Here is a 21,449-nt window from a genome sequence, read left to right on the forward strand (position 1 = left end):
TGAGCATTCAAATCCTTGCAGAGCCGCCACCAAGTTGCCTAGAAAAAATTCATTCGCTTTTTTTGGATGTGGCCTTCATTTCGCAAAAGCCGACAAGTGGAAAGTAGAAGCTTGGCCGCCTTATTATGTTAGTAGATGAGCGAGTAAGGAGATGCAACTAAATGAGCATTCAAAGCCTTACAAAGCCGCCGCCAAGTTGCCTAGAAAAAATTCATTCGCTTTTTTTGGATGTAGCCTTCATTTCGCAGAAGTGGACAAGTGGAAAGTGGAAGCTTGGCCGCCTTATTATGTTAGTAGATAGTAGATGTTAGTGGATGTCATTACTGATTTTAAATGGTACCGTGCATGTAATTGAGTATATCGTGATAAAACCGTTCTGAAGTAGCTGGCGCTCTTTTTGCTTCACTTGCCTTCTTGGCTGCTCTCTCTCTCTCTCACACACACACACACAAACACACACACACACAGGAGCTCCTAGTGTTTGCTGATTTTAAATGGTACCGTGCATGTAATGAGTATATCGTGATAAAAGCGCTCTTAAGTAGCTGGCGCTCTTTCTGCTTCACTTGCCTTTTTGGCTGGGCAGGAGGCATTCCTGATGCGGCGCCCTGGTTATGGAAAGTTCGGTGAGGCGACCACCGTTTTCGCAAATCATTTCCGAGTTCGGTTTAGAGCACACACCATTTTTCATTATGATGTGAGTATCCCCCCTCCTTCCTTCCCTTTCCTTCTTCGGATATGTCTTGCATGGTTCTTGGGAGCTTGTTTTCTTCCGCGAGCTTTGAATGCTGGCTTTCGACACGGCAGGTGGCTATAGAGCCCGAGCCGCCCAAGGGGCTTCATCGGGCAGTCTTAAACCAGGGAGTCCAAGAGAAGCTTCCGCGGGCCCGGGTTGCCTATGATGGGCAGCGATCACTTTACACTGCGAAAGAGCTACCCCTGCAGCTCGAAATCGACATTGAGCTTGCTCAGGACAACCCCGAGGGCCCCAAAAGGTACTGCACGTGCCGTTGTATATTTATGAATATGTGTTTGTGTGTGTGTATGAGAGAGAGAGAGAGAGAGAGAGAGAGAGAGAGAGAGAGAGAGAGACTTCAAAGAAGAATGTTAGCTTGCAAGCGCTTTTATTAAGCTATGGACTGCAGGATGGTACAACCTGCCCAAGCCAGTAGGACAGAATGAATAGGTGGGCTGTGGCTGATTCAAAACGGCCAAGAGGTTTCTACGTTTATTAATCAGTCACTCTAGACGCCTGAAGTCTTTACCCTTTAACTGCGCTAAAATGCTGTGTATAAAGGGTGGTCACTGCTCACTTTGCAAATTGGTTCGTCTGTCCCTTGTTGACATCACACATATCCCTTAAGTTCTCATTCGTATACACTTCTGATCTACTTCATGAAGTAAATATCTTGAATATGCTTGCTGTAGTGTTTACCGTCGCTTGTGTCCACTGTTGATCAGGGATGGAAAACCAACATTAAGATTGGTCTTATGTTAAAGGAGGGAAGATTGTAATCATAAGGTAGTTAGCTGTAGTGGGCTTGAGGTCCGTTTGTGTAAAGAAAGAAGCTTCGTGAACCAGAACACCCAAGCATGCCATTGAGAAGGTGCTTGTTTGAAGGCTCCTAAAACATTGACCATGTTCCATGCATCTCTTTTTTTTTGTCAGTACATATGCGGTCCTAGCATATGTATCACTCAAACCAGAACTTACTGTCGTGCTTATCATTGCTTGTGTCCCCTTCTGTTCAGGGATGGAAAGCCAACTGTAGGATTGGTCATATTTAAAAGGAAAGAAGATTGTAAGCATAAGGTAGTTAGCTGGACTAGCTCGAGGTCCGTTTGTGTAAAGAAAGAAGCTTCCTGAACAAGAACTCCCAAGCATGCCATTGAGAAGATCAAATCGTGTGCTCGTTTGAAGGCTCCTAAAACATCGACCATGCTCCGTGCATCTCTTTTTTTGTCAGTACTTATGCGGTTCTAGCATATGTATCACTCAACCCATAACTTACTGTATCAAAAAAGGAAATTTTCCTTATCACTCTATTGGTCTAGTACACTAATACCACATCATTGTATCCCTTCAAGTGTGATTCGTGCATGCCTTTGACTCATGAAATAATTCTTGAACACTTGTTGTGGTGTTTATCACTGCTTTGTGTCTTCTAGGGATGGAGTGCCATTGCTAGGATTAGTCATATACACAAGGAGGGAATATGGAAATCACAAGGCAGTTTATTGTGTTAGTTGCATGTCTGTTGGTGTAAAAACAACAACATCTCGAGCACAAACACTGAAGCATAGTTGCAACTATACTCGTATGGTAAGTTGAACAATTGCACTCTCTTTAAGCATTGCATTATTCCACACATTCACTCAATGAACATAGCAAAGCACACAGGATATTCTAGCTTCTTTAGAGCTTCTTAGGTGAAGGCCATGAGGGAGAAGCCAAAGGGAGGAGCAGAAGAGAGATAGCACAATGACAATAACAAGAAGAAGAGAAGGATGATAGTCAAGACTAAGGAGGGTTGTGCACTCCCTCTTCTGCTGTCGCGATAGGCCATCGAGATTGGGGTGTTTTGTAAACATTTTAATATGATCCTGTTGTTCATGCTGCATGTATGGCGATGACTTCAGATTCATAATGCATATTACTTCTCTAAGAGATATATATCCTAGAGCCGTATTAAGTCGTGGTTATAAGAAAAAGGTGCAATGATCAACATATGTACGAGATCAAACAAGCACATCATTAGATCTTCTCAATGACATGCTTGGGTGCATAGTTTTTTTGATACAGCAAACACATACGGGTTTGGAAGTATGACTAGAGTATGTTTTAACCCTTGAAGTCGAAACACACATGGCCCTAATTTTATCAAGAAAAACACAAATGATTATATATGGTAAGTATTCATAACACCATAGAAATATAGATCTTTTCACATCTTATATTAGTGTTGAAATTGCTATGAGGTTCAATCAAACATTAACATCCACATCAACCTTATTAATTTGAATTTTCTTGCCGATTTTGGCTGGGTATGATATCATTTTCCATAATGGTATGAAAACAATTTTCCATATAGGTATGAATGCATGAGCTTGTGCATCTCTTTTGTCCCAATGTACTTGCTAAGCACTTGCAAAACAATTCTAGCAGTATAATTGGTAGAAGCTGCACCATCCTCAACAGACTTTGTATCCACAGAAGTCTCTTGTTGATGGGACATCATGATTGTGCATAATGTAACAAACTTGGACACTCCAAGTCAAGATTCTACCGCGACACAACAGAGATTCACTTCAAAACAGTTCAAAGTTCAAAATTGATTCGACATGGCCCGGCGGAGTTCCATGCCTAGAGATATTGGGCCCAAAGATTGGCGTCCCTTTCGGTATTTCTTTTTGTATTACTCTGTGCTCAAAGTACAAGGGAGTGGGAGGGGTCTCACACTCAGACTTTGCGTCCAGATGCTCTGCAGGGTGGGAGCCCAACCACCTATTTATTGATTACAAGGGATGCCCAAAAGCAAGGCCCCAAAAGCTGCCTTTTAAAAGCTCTTCAAAAATAAGGCAAAACTCCCCAAGAAGCCTTTCTAAACATTGCGTAGGTTTCAGCCCGCTTTTTCGTACAAAATCAGCGCAAAAAGCGGAATTCCGTACGCTCAGCCATGTCAGCAATCCAACGGAATTTGCGTTGCATTTTTCGGAATTTGCTGCACACTGCCACATCAGCCCTGCAATGTAATTTCCGGGCTGTTTTCCTTGTTGCCTGCTCTGGCAGTGTGTTGCCACGTCACCAGTTTGTGACATATCCTCCTCTTGAAAACATTGTAATCGCCCTCGATTACGCATGCAAAACATATAGAGGCCATAAACTGTCTTAGCAGACATTGATTGTAAGTACTGACGCACTAGGAACAAGACATCTAGCACATGTACCAATCGATAGTCACATCACAGGACATCACTTGATATCACAAGACATCACATGACAAATCACATTCAAAAGTTTATTCGGATCTCAGACCATGATTAATCGGCAACGTTTTTAGCAATCGCATCTAGATCCACTGGGGACCTCATAGATGCTCGATTAACTAATCCTATTGCAATCACGTCTATCGAGATCTTTCAGACCGAAATGCTGCAGGAAATGCTGTAGTCATTTCGTCTATTAGTTCCTGCACTTAAACAAGTCGAGAACAAATCAGTATCGTATTGCAAGTGAGACAATACTTTTTGAAGTTCAAAGATCGAGGAACCCACGAAGCTGTGTGGGTCGATGAAGAGTTTTTTAAAGATTACCCAGAGTTGTTGGCAGACTACAAGGAAGCCATGCAGTTTGGAACCAGTACCTCACTTTAAAAAGGAGGGGATGTTTATGTGCACATCTAACCCTATGTGCATGTGGACAAGCTACTTCATGACTAGGGTTCAGTTAGCCTAGCTTAGGAAGTGTTTTGACACTTTTGTGAGTCTGTTCGTAGATCGTGCATGCCCAGGCACTTAGAGTAGATGCATATCCTCTGGTTGCGTACAACATGATCATCAGCATTACCATCAAAATCCATTAAGAGCATTTTACAGTGCAAAAAATTTATTTTTTCCATTTTAGTCATTTTTCACTTATTAATTTTAAGTGACTTTTGTTGGGAACTAGGTAGGGCAAATTAGCAAAGCAAATACAAAAGAAAACCTAGCGCTAGTGGAATCTGACAGAAGAGGAAGAAGTGCACAGGCAAGTCGCTTGCAACATGCATCTCTCTCTCTCTCTCAAGCAAGAACCCTTGGCCTTTTTCATCAAATTAAGCCAACGTTTTTCAATAGCCATCCCATCGCCAAGCAGCCCTTGACTATCAGGGTTTTCAAGCCAGCACATCAGCGATATCAAGCCTGCTGCCACAATGTTTTTCAGCCTGTTGCTACGACGACTTCAGCCCACTGTACTAGCGTTTTTCAGCAGTTCAAATCAGCGTTTTCAACAGTTCAATTCAGCGTTTACAACAACAGATAAAGCAGTGTTTGAAGTCATCTAATCAGCGTTTCCGGCCAGCAATCATTAGCATTGTCGTCGCTCTCGTCGTCGCCGTCGTCTCCAATCTAGAACCACAGTGCATCACAAACTTGCATTAGCATCTTGTACCACATTTGTGTAATCAATAGCACAGACCTCTCTCGCCATCAAGGGAGAGGTCTTTGGAGGAGGATTTGACAACTGTCTCGTGTCATATTTTTCTCTCTCTCTCTCTCTCTCTCTCTCTCTCTCTCTCTCTGTCTTAACACCTTCATTCACCATGTTTATCCACTTTGTTTGTGATCACTTGCACTCTCTCATTAAAGGAACGGAAGGCTCTCCCTTTCGTAATTAAAAGGAACCTTGAGCACAGTTCCGAGCACTCATCTTGAGCAAAATTCAACTTTCACTTCTGTTGTACCTTACATTAGCAATCTCTGATTGCCCGTCAATCTGCGGGTGGAAAGATGACGATGTCAGGAGTTTTTTGGAGCAAAGAATTGCGCATATGTACATATCCATGCATGGTGCATCGAATAAAGTATTGCCCATTTTCCAGAGCCAGGTGGTTACGTGGGGCCCACATGTGTACGGGTAGGACATGTACATAGTGCATCGATTTTCATCGTTATCAGTACCAGTGTGTTTTTTCTACAATAATGAGGAGTTGGTAGCGCGTAAAACTTCTCGAGGAAGCTATTCGCGGGCCGACGATATGAGGTAAGCAGGTGCGTCAGATGGCATCGAGTGGCGTCAGGAGGTCGAACGGGATCAATACTTGCACGCGGAGAAGTACGGACACGACGTGGGTGTTTTCTTGTGATACTTATGCAGAAAGGTCATCATGAGGACCACTTTTTGGGGCCACTTCACGTGGTTGTGGGATGCATTATTGGGAAAAACTGAGTGCCAGGTGTGCGGATGATGCAAAAAAGGTGACAACTATGCACTGCAAGGTCAGTTTTTGGCCTGTTCGGGGTCCGTTTGGGGTCATCTAAAAGGCCAAGGGTGCCCAACTAATAAACTAAGTGTGGGAACTGAAAAAACTGAGAGAAGACCAGAAAAAACATGGAGAAGAGAGGAGGAACAGCCGCAGGTGTGTTTTTGGGGTTTTTGGAGCCTGTTTTGGCCGTAAATTGCTCATCCAAGGTCGGATTTGAGCACTTTGACATTGTAGATTGGGGTTTTGGGCCGTTCCGGACGCGATGGCGCTGTCCATTTTGCCAAATTCCTCCCTCTTTTTTTGTTGTTTTGGCTGTGTAAGTTTCTCCTATGAGCGAAGTTTCTGCTCCAGTTTGTGATTGTATCTGGTATCTTTTACCCATATTGTGTGAGCTGTTTGTCCCATTGGTGTTGGCCCAAGCTCATTTGTATCTAAACATCAGAAATTCTCCTCTTTTGAGCTGAATTTTTGGGTGTGTGTGTGTATGTGTGTCTCTGTGTGGAGTGGGCAAGTGGATAGTCTCTCTCCTCTCACTCCATAAGTGTGTTTCTTGTCTCTGCCAGGTGGTTGTGGAAGCTGAGTGGTGCCCCATAGTGTGTGTGTGTATCTTCCCAAGAGTGTGTCGGGTCGTTATAGAGACGTTCTGTGTGTTTTCATCCCGCTCACAACGAGAACTGCAACCGTGTGCCGATGTTCTCCCAAATAGCCTTCCAAAACAAACTCGTGAATCTGGGGTCTCTGTCGGAGACAATCGTCTTAGGCATGCCATGTAATATGAAGATCTGGGCCACAAACAATCTCGCTAAGTGATTGGGCTTGATTGTTTTCTTCACTGGAATGAAATGAGCTTGCTTGCTAAATCTGTCAATAACAATTCAGATACCATCGTGCCCACTCTGTGTTCTCGGGAAATGAAAAATGAAATCCATTGCAATACTTTCCCAGGGGCGGGTGGGTATGGGTAAAGGTTGTAACAATCCCTTTGCTTTATGCCTGTCAAACTTGACCTTCTGGCATACGAAGCGTACAAAATTGTCCTTGTCCTTCTTGAGTCTCGGCCAAAAGAAGTATCTCTCCACACCTTTCAAGGTGGTAGCAATGCCTCGGTGACCCGTAAATGGTGGACAGTGACATTCGGTTAGAACCTTTTCTCTTGATGGCTGTGTAACGCACAATATTGTTTTCTTCATCAAGTAGCCATTCCGAATGGAATATCCGGCTACCAGCTCCCGGCATATTGATCGACCATATCCTCGAAGCTCTTATGATGTATCGCGGAAATAGCTAGAATCAACGGCTTTCGGGACAAAGCATCTGTCACCAAGTTCTTTTGTCCTTGCACATGGACAATCTGGAAGTGAGATTGTGACAAGATGTTCGCCCGTCGTATCTGCTTTCTCGATAGCTGCATCTGTGACAGGAAGTAGTGTAAGCTCTGGTGATCTGTGAAGGTTGTAAAATCGGCTCCAAGTAGGTAGTGTCACCACTGAGTAAGAGCATGGATAACCGCCAAAAGCTCTTTCTCATATATCTGTGCTGTCAATTCCGGCCTTGAAAACAATCGGCTTTCGTAGGCAATGACATGGCCTTCTTGCATTAAGACCGCACCCAGACTACGACCACAAGCATCACAATAAACTTCAAATGACTTCTGTAAGTCCGGCAAAGTCAAAACTGGTCTTGTAGTTAATTTCTCTTTCAAAGTTTGAAAGGCGACCTCCGTGGATTCCCACGAGAAAGGGACTCCTTTGTGTGTCAAAATATGCAAAGGGAAAGCAACCTGTGCAAACTTTCTAATGAACCGCCGGTAGTAAGAACATAAGCCCAAGAAGCTTCTAACTTTATGGACATTCTTCAAATCGGGCCAATCATGAATAGTCTCTATCTTGCTTGGCCGGGTCCATTTGCACTCCTGCTGCTGAGACGATGTGTCCCAAAAAGTGTATCTTTGGTAGGAAAATTCACTCTTTCAACTAGTGATCCCGCAATGCCTGAAAGACTTGTAGTAGATGTGCTCTATGATCTGCCTCATCCTTGGAGAAGACAATAATGTCATCAAAGAAAGTGTCCACAAAAGATTTTTAGTCTTTGAAAATCCTGTCCATCATTCGGTTAAAGGTCGTTGGAGCATTGGTAAGCCCAAAAGGCATAAGCAAAAACTCGAATAAACCGAAGGTCGTCCGAAAAGCTGTCTTGTAGACATCTCCTGGCACGATTCGGATATGATGATATCCGCTCTTCAAATCGATCCTGTTGAAACAAGAGGATCCTTGTAATCGGTCTAGAATATCATCGATCCTAGGAATCGGAAATCTGTTCTTGATGGTAATTTTGTTGAGAGCTCTATAGTCAATGCACATTCTCCAAGATCCGTCTTTCTTCAAAACCAACAACACCGGAGAGCAGTAAGGTGAAGTACTCGGCTGGATAAGACCCTTTTCCAAGAGGTCTTTCACTTGATTCATAATCTCTTCATTTTTGGGCTCGGCTCACTCGGTAAGGTGGCCGGTTCGGTCGTGTGCTTCCAAGTATCAGATCAATGGTATGATCCTCAGGACGAGCTGGTGGCAACTTGCCTGGCAGGCCTTCAGAAAAGCAATCGGCATGAGTGTGGAGAATCTTGGCGTTCTTTTTCTAGATCTGACATATTTGTCCTATGATCATCATTCAACTCTTTCAAAATGATCGAGTAAACTAACAGATTGGATTTCATTAATTTGGAAACGGTCGAAGCCGATACAATAGGGACACACTCGCTCTTAAGTTTCACATCAAGTACAATGGTTCGGCCCTTTTTTGCAGTTAGTGTCGCTTTCTTCGTTCGATGATCGAGCACGACGTTGTTCTTAAAATACAAGGGAATTCCCAAGAGGACATCACAACCTTCCAAGGGCATTACGTAGAAGTCCTTGGCCCCAAATACCCCTGATAATGCAATCAAAGTTTGCCAATGGCAGGTGTAATGGCTACGTCCCTGTTGGTGCCCCTATAACTGCCTTTGCTTGTGGTCCCATCTGATCGAGTGTAATCTCGAGCCAGGTGAAATGAAATTGGCCTTCGTCCACATTCGTCAGTTGCTTTTGAACTCTCTGGCCTTTCTTCATCTTGATCTTTCTGTGCCTTTTTAGGGCACTTCGCGAAGATGTGCTTAGTTTCCCCGCATCCAAAGCACTTCCCCTCTTTGATGTAGTTAGCCCTCTCTCGAAGAGTGAGCTTGGATCGTGCATCTTTTTCTTTCTTTTCTGGGTTGCTCTTCTTCTTTCTAAGATCACTGCTTAGAACAAAAGTTAGATTCTATTCAAGAACTGATGAGTCATGCGAAACGGGGTTTTGCCATTCATTCATGCAATTTGACCTACCTCACAGATCAAATCATGACGCAGAGGACCAAACAGACTTCAAACAATGGAAGTGGATCTCTGTAGGAAGTCCCAAGGTAAATCGCTCATTCTGTTCTTAAACGAGATCTTCTTAAATGAAGAAGTTGGTAGAAAACAGCTCCAAAATCTCTTGCAATATGCGTCCAAAGTATCTTTCTTGGTCATCCGAAGATGGTTCCAAGCAGTTCGTATGTCGCGCTAGTACTCCTGAGTCAGCCATGAAGAAATAAAAAGCCTTTTAAATTTCAGCCATTTAAGTGGCGCTTTCTTGTTCAATAGGAGAGTGGACCACCAAGCTCGAGCATTTCCCTTGAAGTAAGAGGTAGCCCTCCAAATCTTGGAGTGCTCTGAGTAATGCCCTCTAGAGAAAGCTATAGGGATCACTTGACCGCAGTTTTCAATGAGTTACGCGTTTCAATGAGTTACGCAAGAGCAGGCTACTCATTAAAGCGAAGAAGAGTGAATTCTTCTTGGAAGAGATTCACTTCCTTGGGCACATTGTTTCAAAGGATGGGGTACACATGGATCTCGTCAAAGTGGAAGCAATTAGGTCATGGCCAGACTTGAAGTCCTTACATGACATTCGAAGCTTTCTAGGCTTATGTTCCTACTATAAGGGGTTCATCCGAAATTTTGCTGAGATGGCTTCTCCACGCCATGCACTCCAAGGGAAAGGAGTTACTTTCAAGTGGACAGCCTAGAAAATTCTAGCCTTCAAACACTTGAAAGAGAAGCTGACTTCAGATCCGACAATCATTTTGCCAGATCTCTCGAAACCTTTTGTGGTTCAGTGTGATGCATGTGGCCACAGTCTTCGTGCAGTTCTAATGCAGAATGGCCAAGTAGCCGCATATGAGAGCAAAATTTTTTTGAAGACCAAAAGGAACTTGCAAGTTTATGAGAAAGAATTGTTGGCAATAATTCACACTCACTAATTGGAAACACTATCTGCTAGGGGCTGATTTTGTTGTCCAAACAGATCATCAAACCTTGCGATATTTTCACACACAAACGAAGTTGTCTGAGAAACCAAATGCGATGGGCAAACATCTTGTTAATGTTCCATTTTCCGATTGTGCATGTGCAAGAGAAAAAGAACATGGTGGCTGATGCGTTGTGAGGAAAGCCCCAAATTTTGGCAGTGTCAATTCCGTACCGTTGTGAACTAGACGAAATGAAGACACAATATGCTGAAGATTCAGATTTTGCAAGGATCTATGATCAACTTGTTGAGGGGCAACATCATGGGCACTATATGCTTAAGAATGACTTTCTCATAATGCATGGAAAGTTATGCGTTACTTAACAGTTACGGCCAAAGGTTTTGATGGAAAGTCATGCTCCACCATATGCTAGGATCGTGGAATTGATGTGACAGTGAAAGGGGTTAAGGCATTCTTCTATTGGCCAGCTTTGGGTTTGCAGGTTTTAGGGTTAGGGTTTCCAGAATTAGGGTTTCAGTAGTTAGGGTTTTTTGCAAAAATTAGGATTAGGGTTTCTGCTCTCGGGCAACCACGTCATCACTTTGTGACACTTCTTCTGTTACTTGTTCTTCTTAGGGTTTAGGCCCCTCGGTCGGTAGCTCCGTTCTTCACTAGGCCAACACGTCAACAGTTTGTTACATCTCCTCTTCTTGAAAGAGAGTAATCGTCCTCGATTACAGAATATCTGCAAAACAACTCAAGTTAGCTCAAAAATTTCGGAGGGACAATCAATTTGCTCTTTTTATTAAGGAGTTAGCTTCTCCTTTCTGCTCTTTTGATCAAGGAGTTAACTTCTCCTTTCGGCTGTTTTGATTAAGGAGTTAGCTTCTCCTTTCGTTCAGATCGGAACTCTTGATATTCCGGCATAGTAAAATTAGCTATCACACCGAGACCGTACTGATCTTCCACGGGTGTCTTGATGCACTAAAATTACATACCCAGGCAATCTCATCCAATTAGGAATATTCAGTAGTTGACACATCACAATGCAACACAAATGCTCACATATGCATGTTACAAGACATAGAAACATAAAGCTGCCGATGAACACTCCCCCCGCAAATAACCATCCAGGTTTGGGCCATGAGCTATTCGACAACTCCCTCATCACTCCTCCGGCAAAGGTTCGGGGCATGAGATATAGAAGCCTTTTACAACTAAACGCCCCCCAGACCGCAGCGTGCGTCGTTTGGAGGTGCTGAGAGCAACCACTGCTTAGACTTCTTAATACTCCTCCCGCATAACCATCCAGGTCCGGGCCATGAGTAACAACAACAATACTCCCCCCGTAAATAACCACAAGGGTCCGGGCGATGAGTAAAAACAACACTTTTCAATCATTCAATACTCCCCTCGCAAATAACCACAAGGGTCCGGGCCATTAGTATGAACAAGCATTCTCAAACATCATTTCTCACTTCTCCACCCGGAGGTAAAATCACCAATCATTGAAACCAATATCAAACCAGAGTCAAACAATTAAAATCGGCACCAAAACAGGTTCAAAACAGATAGCATTCATTTCAAACAAATTCCAAACAGGATCACCAAACAGGTTCTCAAACAAATTTGAAACTTAAAAAAAACCAATCTTGACATCAGTCGAGCTCGAAAAGTCGATCGACTTTCCATCCTGAAACCTGTACCAAAAATTAGGGTTAGGTTCATTCTGTAAGGTCGTAGCCAAGCACAGCATGGTCCATCAGCTCTTGGACAGACTGTTTTTGTTGGCGGCGATGGTAGTCCCAAGATAGCAATCGCACTGGATCTCCAAGGTCATCTACTCGTGAAGAGACATCCACTAAAAGAAGAGACATCCACTAAAAGATGTCGAGAAATTTCAAGTTATAATTTGCTAGGGTTTCCATGGCAAGCATTTCAGGATACCCCACTCTGCTAGAAGTTGCACGCCGAAGGAAGATGTCAAAAACCATATAACTTCGGACAAAAATTTTCTTGAAAGCTTGCCAAGTACTCGGAGTATGTTGCTTGGTAGCTGTAGACATCAACATCTGCATGGCATTGCTTCTGAGAAAAAAAACAGTGACTTGAAACAAATGTGGATCCTTCTCTTGCAAGTGATCTTAATTGGCTTATGCCCTGTAAGACACTGCGGTGAAGACGGGAGCACGCCCGATGCGCGATGAAGTAAGGGTGGGCGTGGCTGATAAGACCGGGTTGGAGGGCGAAGATACCTTAAATAAAAATCCAATAGCTTTGTCTCCTCTTTTGTAGGACCGGTATGCTTTCAGAAAAGCACACGCCTGATGCTCTAATAACACTGTCACAAGGCGGGCACCACGTGCCAATAGAAAAGAACAGACTGAACAGACTTTTAGCACTTCAATAACAATTGAACTGAAAGAGAGACGACACGCGACACGGAGTGGCGGAATTTCACCCCAGAGAGTATTGGCCCGAAACCTTGGCGCCCCTTTCGGTATTTCTTTATATTGCATCATCAAAGTACAAGCCGGTACCCCAGACTCTGCACCTTCTCCAGGAAGCATGCCAGGGAATGAGCCCTAGCCTCATATTTAGAGGCCCTTGGCTTGAAAAGCGGTTACAGTAAAAAGCCTTTAAAACTCAAAAGCTTCTGGTCCAAAAGCAAAGCCAAAAAGCTGCAACCGAAATCACGAAAATCCGTACAGTCTGCCATGTCATCAACCAACGCAATTTTCAAAAATCTCCCTCCTATCCTTAGGGTTAGGGTTAGGGTTTGTACAATTTTAGGGTTAGGGTTTCCAAAATTAGGGTTTGCAGGTTTTAGGGTTAGGATCTTCGGAATTAGGGTTTACAAGTTTTAGGGTTAGGGTTTTTAGAATTAGAGTTTCAACAGTTAGGGTTTTTTTTTGACAAATTAGGGTTAGGGTTTCTGCTCTCGGGCAACCACGTCATCACTTTGTGACACTTCTTCTGTTACTTGTTCTTCCTAGGGTTTAGGCCCCTCGGTCGGTAGCTCCGTTCTTCGGTAGGCCGACACGTCAGCAGTTTGTTACACTCCCTCCCTCTCCCTCCACTGCTGTCTCTCTAATTGGGATTGCCTTATCCACCTCCTTCATTCTTGTCGAAAGAGTTAGCTTGGAGGTTCACAAGACATCTCCTTTCGAGGTGTCTGGCTTTTCTCCCGGTATGGGCTCTCTCATCACGCAAGAGTGCCTTGATGTTTTGTTCACTCTTCAAGAAGTGTCCTTCTGCAAAAAATTTGTAGTCTCTCCTCTTTCAAGATGTGATATGCTTTTGAAAATTCGATGGTTTTGTGAGCATAACCCTCTCATTGATTGGGCGGAAAATACGTTCATTTTCAATGCCAAAAGTGACTCTCCCCTTGTCATTCGTGGAGAGCAAGTTGTTCATTCTCCATCTCTCATTTCTAATGTGCAAGCGAAGATTGAAAGGATTCAGGAGAAGGAGACTCTCTCAGTCTCTTCTATTTCAAAGCATGATACACAATTTGAATGATAATGATGAGCATGATGATTTGGATGATAAGGATAAGTGTGAAGAATTGTATGACAATGACAAGCATGATGATTTGCACGATCAAGATGTGATTTCTCACAAGCCTGATGATTTGCATAAAGATGATGTGATTGTTCACAAGGATGATGGTTTCGTTGATGCTTTTCTAGCGAAGCTAACCTCGTTGCAGATTCAATCGATCACGAAGAACAGATCTTGGCTCTCGGGTCGAAGTCTAAAGAACTCTCACAGGAAGTATTGTGTATGCGCATGATTAGTCAATACGGTTTGTTCAAGTGTTTCATTTGTGATGCTTTCCTGTATTTTAGTCATCGTCCTTATGTGATCCCTTTTCACAGGAATGACATTGTACGATGAACACGATTCACTCATGAATGAGCACGGATGTATGCCGATTACTCATGAAAAGATGAAATGTCACATTCCATGTCTCTTCCTTGGCATGACACAATATCAAAAAGAGCACAAGAGAGATTGAGCATCAAGCATGGGCATGTCCATTGTGATTTGCCACAGTTGATTGATTCAGATCAGAAACACAAGATTCGATCTCATTGATTCCATGTGTTTGATGAACGGTTTGGCACTCCATCTCTATGTTCATCTACATTGCATGCACAGGCTCTACAGAAGAGTAGTATTTTTCCAGTCACTTTACATGAAATGGGTATGTTCATGTTTTTGTGTTGGAAGTGGTTTCAAGAATTTTCAACCCCGGAGATTCTTGAAGAAGGTAGACGCATGACTACCGACGAAGTTGAAGCATTGAAGAAGACTCAGATGACTTTGTGTCGCTTTCAGTGCGGCCCAAAGAAGCAGGCATTGCAGACCTTTATGAAGTTCAAGTATCGCATGACCCATGCATCAGAGTGGGCCGGCGAAGAGTCCTTTCCAGGATTCCAGACGCTGTTGGCGATCTCCCTCGACGCCATACAGTTCGGTACTAGTACCTCACTTAGAAAAGGAGGGGATGTCACGTGACACATCCAACCACAGGAGTCCGTGGACAAGCTACAGCATGACCAAGGTTTAGTTCAGTCAAGTCAGTCTAGAATAGGAAGTGATCTAGCACTTTTGTGAGTCTGCTCGCAGACCGTGCATGTCCAAACACTTGAATTAGATGCATATCCTCTGGTTGCACACAGCATGATCATCAGCATTACCATCAGATTCCATTAGGATTATTTTACAGAGCAAAAAGCCTATTTTTCCTATTTTTGACATTTTTCACTTATTTATTAAGTGACTTTTGTTGGGAAACTGGGTAGGGAAAAATGAGTAAGATAATATATAAGGAAACCAGGGCTAGCATTCCACAGCAGAAGAGGCACCAGGAGCATTGCTCATGTTGATATGTAGCTCGTTTTTGCCTCCCAGAGTGGCAGAATCGCTCACAGGCTGACACGTCGCCCAATTTCCGAGTTTGGGCTTTCCCTGCTAAAAATATCTCAATTGGTGCGTCAGTTGACTTGGCAGCAGAGCAATAAAATGTTCCCCTTGTCATTCCAGAGCTAATGACGCTAACACATTTTCTGGTCAAAAATAGCAGTTCCCTAAATTTTAGGAGATGCTTCCATGGCGTCCCTATCGGTCTCTTGACCATCATTGAAGACTACCATTTGACCAACATCTACAATGTGGGTTAATTTATTGGCCCCTTTCAACTTATAAAGTTGCAGTGACTTGACGAGTGGCCCAAATTCCAGTTTGGCGCACACGAGCTTCCATACTCATCAGAATTCAGTGCTAAACTGGCTCGGGCAGTCCCTGTCTGACCGACCTAGATCCCCGATGTGAGAAACCCATTTGGCTGCAGCCGTTTCACATTGGCCATGCAATGTCCACTTGCACCTTTTCAAGGGTTTTGGGACAAACAAGTAAAAATAAAATAAATATATCTAATACTTATTTACGGAAGGCAACAGGAAAAATACACCTCCTGGTGACACACCCCACCCTTGAAATACTGCAAGCGACCTCGCTTGCATGCCAATAATACATGCAGATATCTCCTGATATCACATATATTCTATGATGGGAATCCAAGATATACATGCTTCCGGAAATATAGCGTTGGACGATTAAACAATCCCACCAACCTGGCTACGACACATATATCAAGCATAGAAGTCTTCTAGTGTACTCTTGAGCACAAACTTCTCTAGCTAAATTTTGTATGGAAAGAGTAGATACAATTGCTTAACTACTCTCTTGAGCATCATGAACCATGCTCTTGCCTTGCTCCAAAAAGGCTGCATCAAGTCACTGTGGGTTCCATTTGAAAGGCTTCAAGATACAATTGCAATAGCTGAGGTGTATCAAGCAATTCAGACTCTTCCATCTATTTGGCATCTAATGATGGATAGTTCTTGAACTTCACCAAATAGCATCTTGTAACCTTTCCTCTAACCTTTCTTTCTTTATGTGCCAATATCTGTTGAGGAACAAGGATTTCATCCAATTCTTCCACTTCGGGTTGTTCCTCATCAAGCATATTCTCTGGCACATCACCAACAAAGGGCCTTAGAAGGCTGACATGAAAAGCATTATGTATTTTCCAGCCTTCTGGTAGCTTTAACCTGTAAGCTACATCGCTGATCTTTTTTGAAATCTAAAAAGGACCATAATATCGCATACTGAGCTTAGGAAACAAGCGTTCCTTGCCTTTCCTTTTCCTTAACCTGGCCTTTTCAAAGCGCAAAAGTACCCAATCGCCAAGTGAAAATACAAGTTCACGACGGTGACGATCAGCAGCTTTCTTTTGCTTAGCCAGAGTCTTCTCAAGAGCAATCTTTATCTTCCTGTATGTTTCATCCATATCTTGCACATACTTGTCTGCCTCAAATATCTTGTCCTTAGTTTGCAAAATGGGTGGGACTTTCTTTCCTCCTTCCACTATCTCAAATGGTGCCTTACCTGTTGATGTATGCACAGTGTTATTGTAAGCATATTCAACCAATGGGAGATGGTGTTCCCAAGTTGCCTTGTGCTCTGAGACATAACATTTGAGTAGGTCCAAGACAATAGAATTTGCCTCTTCTGACTGTCCATTTGTTTGCGGATGAAATGAAGAAGAGAACTTGAGCGTAGTGCCCATGTTCTCAAACAATGCCTTCCAGAAAAGACCCGTCATACGTGGATCCCTGTCATACGTGGAGTACGGCCCGCCTCGGTCTACTCAAGTGGAGCTTGAAGAGCTGGAACATCGGAAATTAGTCGATGATGCGACAAAGTTGATGATAAATTTTGCGAAGGACCCGAAACTTGCAGAATTTTTGACCCAGAACTCCTTCGATGAGGTGCACTGACACTGGCGACAAACCACGGAGCCACCCCTCAAACCGGCGCTAAAACAACCTCCTACTTCGAGGATGTTTACATAGCAAGAATTGGAAGAGGTGGTTGATACACGGATTAGCCAGCTTTTTGACGCGTAGAACAAAGCCAAAAAGCACGACGAAAAGCGAAGGAAAGGAACTGACTTCCCGGGTTATTTGGGTCGTCAATCTACTTTTGCATCGGCAAGAAAGCAGAAGAAGCATGAGCGAAGGAAAGGAACTGACTTCCCGGGTTATTTGGGTCGTCAATCTACTTTTGCATCGGCAAGAAAGCAGAAGAAGCATGTGCAATTTAAAGGAGTACCCAGTTCTTCTTCTTCTTCTTCTTCTCTTTCTTCTTCTAACAGTTCTTCTAGCTCTTCTAACTCGAGCGAAGAAGACAAGAAAGGGAAAAGCGAAGCAAAAAGCAGCGCTTTGGAAAGGGCAAGAAAAAGGCAAAGAAGTCTAGATCTCGCCTAGTTTTGGACAGTTCTAAAGAGGACTCGTCTTCAGATAGTTCGGACTCCGATGATCACAGCTTTTGTGCAAAGAAGAAGAATTTCTATAAAGCCAACCAGTACGACTTCCTGGAGGATAAAAGCAAGAAAGTTTGAGAATTTAAAGGTGGACAGTCAATTAAATTTGACACTTTTTCTCGATTGCAAGATGATTCGAGGGCTTTGGCCTTCATACAGCAGTTTGATATGCTCCTCTTCAGACTTTGGTAGACAATCATGTCAACAAAGAAGGTATCCACGTAGTTTCTATGTGGTCTAAATATTCTGTTCATCATTTTATTGAACGTGGCAGGAGCATTTGTGAGAGTGGCATGACAAGAAACTCATAGAGACCAAATGTTGTCCTGAACGCAGTTTTATGGACATCTTCTGTCCTTATGAACATTTTCTGGCCTAATGCGTATCTAGTGGTACCCACTCTTTAGGTCTATCCTTGTAAACAGTGACGCTCCCTCAAGCCGATCAAGGATGTCATCTCTCCTCAATATGGGGAACCTGTTCTTGATGGTATTCTTATTCAAGGTGTGATAATCAATGCACATGCGCCATGAACCATCTTTTGTCTGCACTAGGGGTACACAAACAAAAAAGGGATAAACTGGGCTGAATCAGCCCCTTCTCTAAAAGCTCGTTGACCTGACTCATAATCTCTTTCTGCTGGGCTGAACTAACCTTGTATGGTGGTCTATTCGGTGGACTAGAACTTGGCACAAGATCTATGGTATGATCCTCAGGTCCCTTAGGAGGTAACTTCCCCGGCAAAGAGTCCGAAAAACAATCATTGAAACCACTCAGAAAAGTCGACATGTCTTTATCTAAGGTAGACAAATTAGATACAACTTCAGGTACTTCTTTTGCAAAGATTAAGTACGCAGAAAGATGATTCTTTATTATAAATGAAATAGTAGAAGTAGAAACAACTGGAATTGACTCGCCTTTAAGCTTTACATCAAGGACATGAGTCTTTCCTCTATGTACAAGGGTAATTTTTTGCTGTAAGTATCCACCATAGCATGCCAACCTGTAACACCATGGGATACCCAATAACACATGACAACCCTCGAGTGGCTTAATATGAAATTCTTCCGCATCCACATAACTACTTTGAATATGCAGACGAAGCTTCCCCAAAATGGGAGTAGCAAGCTTTAATGACGGGGGCATGCCAAACATGCTTCACCTGTCATACCCATCTCCTATGCACAAATGCCCAACTTTGATGCCAATTTTGGTGATATGAGATTTTCACGGACTCTTGGATCAAAGATAACCAGCACTGTCTGGTCTCTAACTTTGCCCCAAGCTCTGCACAACTAGTTCCGTGGCATCTATGTTCGGTTGGTCACCAACCAAATCTGGGACAAGTCCTGCATTGGGCTTTGGCTTCTTTCCTTTATGCTCTGACTTGTCATCCTTATCCTGTGACTTCTTTTGTGAGCATTCATTAGCAAAATGTCCCTTCTCTTCACAAATGTAGCATTTCTTGGTCTCTCTTAGAGCTTTCCTTTCTTCAAAAGATTTGCCAAAAAAATGCCTTTTCTGTCCTTGTCCTCGCCCAGAAGAAGATCTAGATTGCTTCTTGGACTTGTCAGCTTCATCAGTGGAGGGTTTCTTTGTGGGAGGTACAGAAGGCTTTGTTGCAGCATTGCCCTTGGCTAAAAACTGTTTGCCTTGGGACCCTCTCTTGTTACTATTAAATCCGTTGGAATCTCCCTTCGATAGACTACTGGTTACTCTCGCATTCTCAATCAAGTGCGCCATATTCATGACAATAGTCTTTTGTGCAGTAGTCCTTGATTTTCTTGGGCAATCCACAACAGTACTTCTCAACCTGTTATAGGAGGTTATTGGCAATAGTGCGGCCCAAAATGGTTTTTTGTACTCTTGCAGATTCGCACTCTGTTTAGCATTCAACTTGTGCCATTCTGTCATCACATCCACTTCAAAAGTGCTTGTAAGCCATGCAGGTGCAAAAAGCTGTTTGAATTGGACCCACGTTGTTGGGGTTTGACCTTGATTCAACAATGCGGTCCTCCATTGAAGCGCATTCCCTTTCAAGAAAGTGGCAACCTTGCGTATCTTCAAAGACTGTGAAGTTTCCTCCAGTATAAGCTAAGAGCATAAGTTGCATCAAACTGTTCTGTTCCCCTGAAAGTTTCAAACTTCACTTCCTGCCCACCTTCCTTGTAATCCTTAGGTTGACTCAAAGGAGTCACATTGTCATAAACAACTCGCATCACCTGTTTTACCTGTCATATCTGCATTTTGGCCATATGGCTGCGAAAAACCGGCCATAACAAATTGTGTTATTACTCCCTTGACCATTCACAAACGGTTCCTGTCCAAGTAAAAAGTAGTCCTTGCCAAAATTCATATTGAATCGCCCATGTGACAAATGTGGTCACTAGCATGAAAATGGTCTATCCTCGATAGATTCACGCCTCCTACTTTGTTGTCAGACCAAGGGAAAGAGAGGCTATCTGAGGGCTGTACAAAGCCTGCATTGTACCATATATTCGAAATTCTCGAAGTCATACATAGGTGCTCCCAAGCAGCCAACTCAACCTCGTGAACAACAGCATGGCTGCTCCCAATCCTATATGAGGGGTCCTCCAACATGTTGAAGGCCCCCCCAAATGCACCATTGCTTTGCATGAGGCAAGGACTCCACAATATGTGACCAAAACTCAGCCTGTGCACTCACATGGTTGGGCGCTTAGATGTTCAAGAAGCCCACAAGGCTACCTTGAACTTGTAGAAGGACGCATTGGCCCTGCTTGGCACAATAATACGTCTACCCACAATGGCTTGCTTCCATGAGTCCGCAGTAGTCGTACACACACCTCCCTAAATGCCCCCATGCCCAAAAGCAGCTGACCAAAAGGTCTCATAGGGGCCATGCAAGATTTGTCCACAACGCGAATACGGCTTTTACAATGGTGATGCTCTTGAAGCATAAGAATATCTATCATCCACCCACAATTCATCTCTGAAGCTCTCGTCTCAAACGACCCCTATGGCATAGAAACTGGGGTCCACCTAGACCTTGCACATTCCATGAGACAATCCGCATGGGATCAATGAGAGAAAACCGATGTTGCCGTGGGAGCCAACCTCGCAATCTTTGAAGCTGGCTTCGATGGGGAGTAATCCGCATCTGGGCGACCAGAGAGGCGTACCTGAAGTGACTGCACAACACATGCCCAAGATGAGCGTGCAATCCGTATGGAGTGCTCTCTAAAGAGTCGCCAAGCCTCTCTAGAGACCTGACTCAAGAGTATGTGATAAACATCTCTCTCAAGCTGAGCTAAGAAAGCTCTCTTCTTTCGCCGTATAAGGCTACGGAAGATTATACGCAACTGCCCGTGTGTGATGTCTCCCAAAGCCACCTCTCTTTGTAGTCGGGCTCTCGCCTCTCAACACTCATCGTTATATTAACTATTTTGAGGCGTGTTCCTAGATCGTGGTCTCCCATTAAGTAGAAAGTGGGGAAAAGCTGTGGCTGCTGCATGTGTATGTCACAAACTAATGGCGTGTCAAGCCACTATAGAACGGAGCCAACCTATCAGTCCCGGACGAGAGGCTCAAACCCTGAGTGAAGAAGTAGAAGCAACAGAAGCATTTTTACCAACTTGCAAAGTCTTGCCAAGTGGCCCATTTTTTAAAAAGGAAGATTTCCCACCAACATACGGCCTCCCGTTCGATGGGGCCCAAGTGACCTAAAGGCATTAAAAGAAAGCACCCAGAGCGAAGAACTGATGACTTGGCAGCTTTACGAATTTCTGCGATTCGCGCTGAGACA

The 21,449-nt window shown here is 43.5% G+C and overlaps 1 pseudogene across 1 annotated transcript in view; it reads left to right on the forward strand.

Moving 5' to 3' along the window:
• Positions 1 to 542: 542 nt before the first annotated feature.
• The window catches only part of LOC147432022 (protein argonaute 1-like), a 69,621-nt pseudogene continuing 48,714 nt past the window's right edge, over positions 543 to 21,449 (forward strand). The window contains exons 1-2 of the transcript XR_015185492.1: positions 543 to 697; positions 808 to 995. The product of XR_015185492.1 is annotated as a protein argonaute 1-like (transcript). The remainder of the gene's footprint in view (positions 698 to 807; positions 996 to 21,449) is intronic.

Source organism: Adiantum capillus-veneris, chromosome 20 (assembly GCF_014529385.1).
Source record: "Adiantum capillus-veneris isolate H3 chromosome 20, ASM1452938v2, whole genome shotgun sequence".
Classification (NCBI taxonomy): domain Eukaryota; kingdom Viridiplantae; phylum Streptophyta; class Polypodiopsida; order Polypodiales; family Pteridaceae; genus Adiantum; species Adiantum capillus-veneris.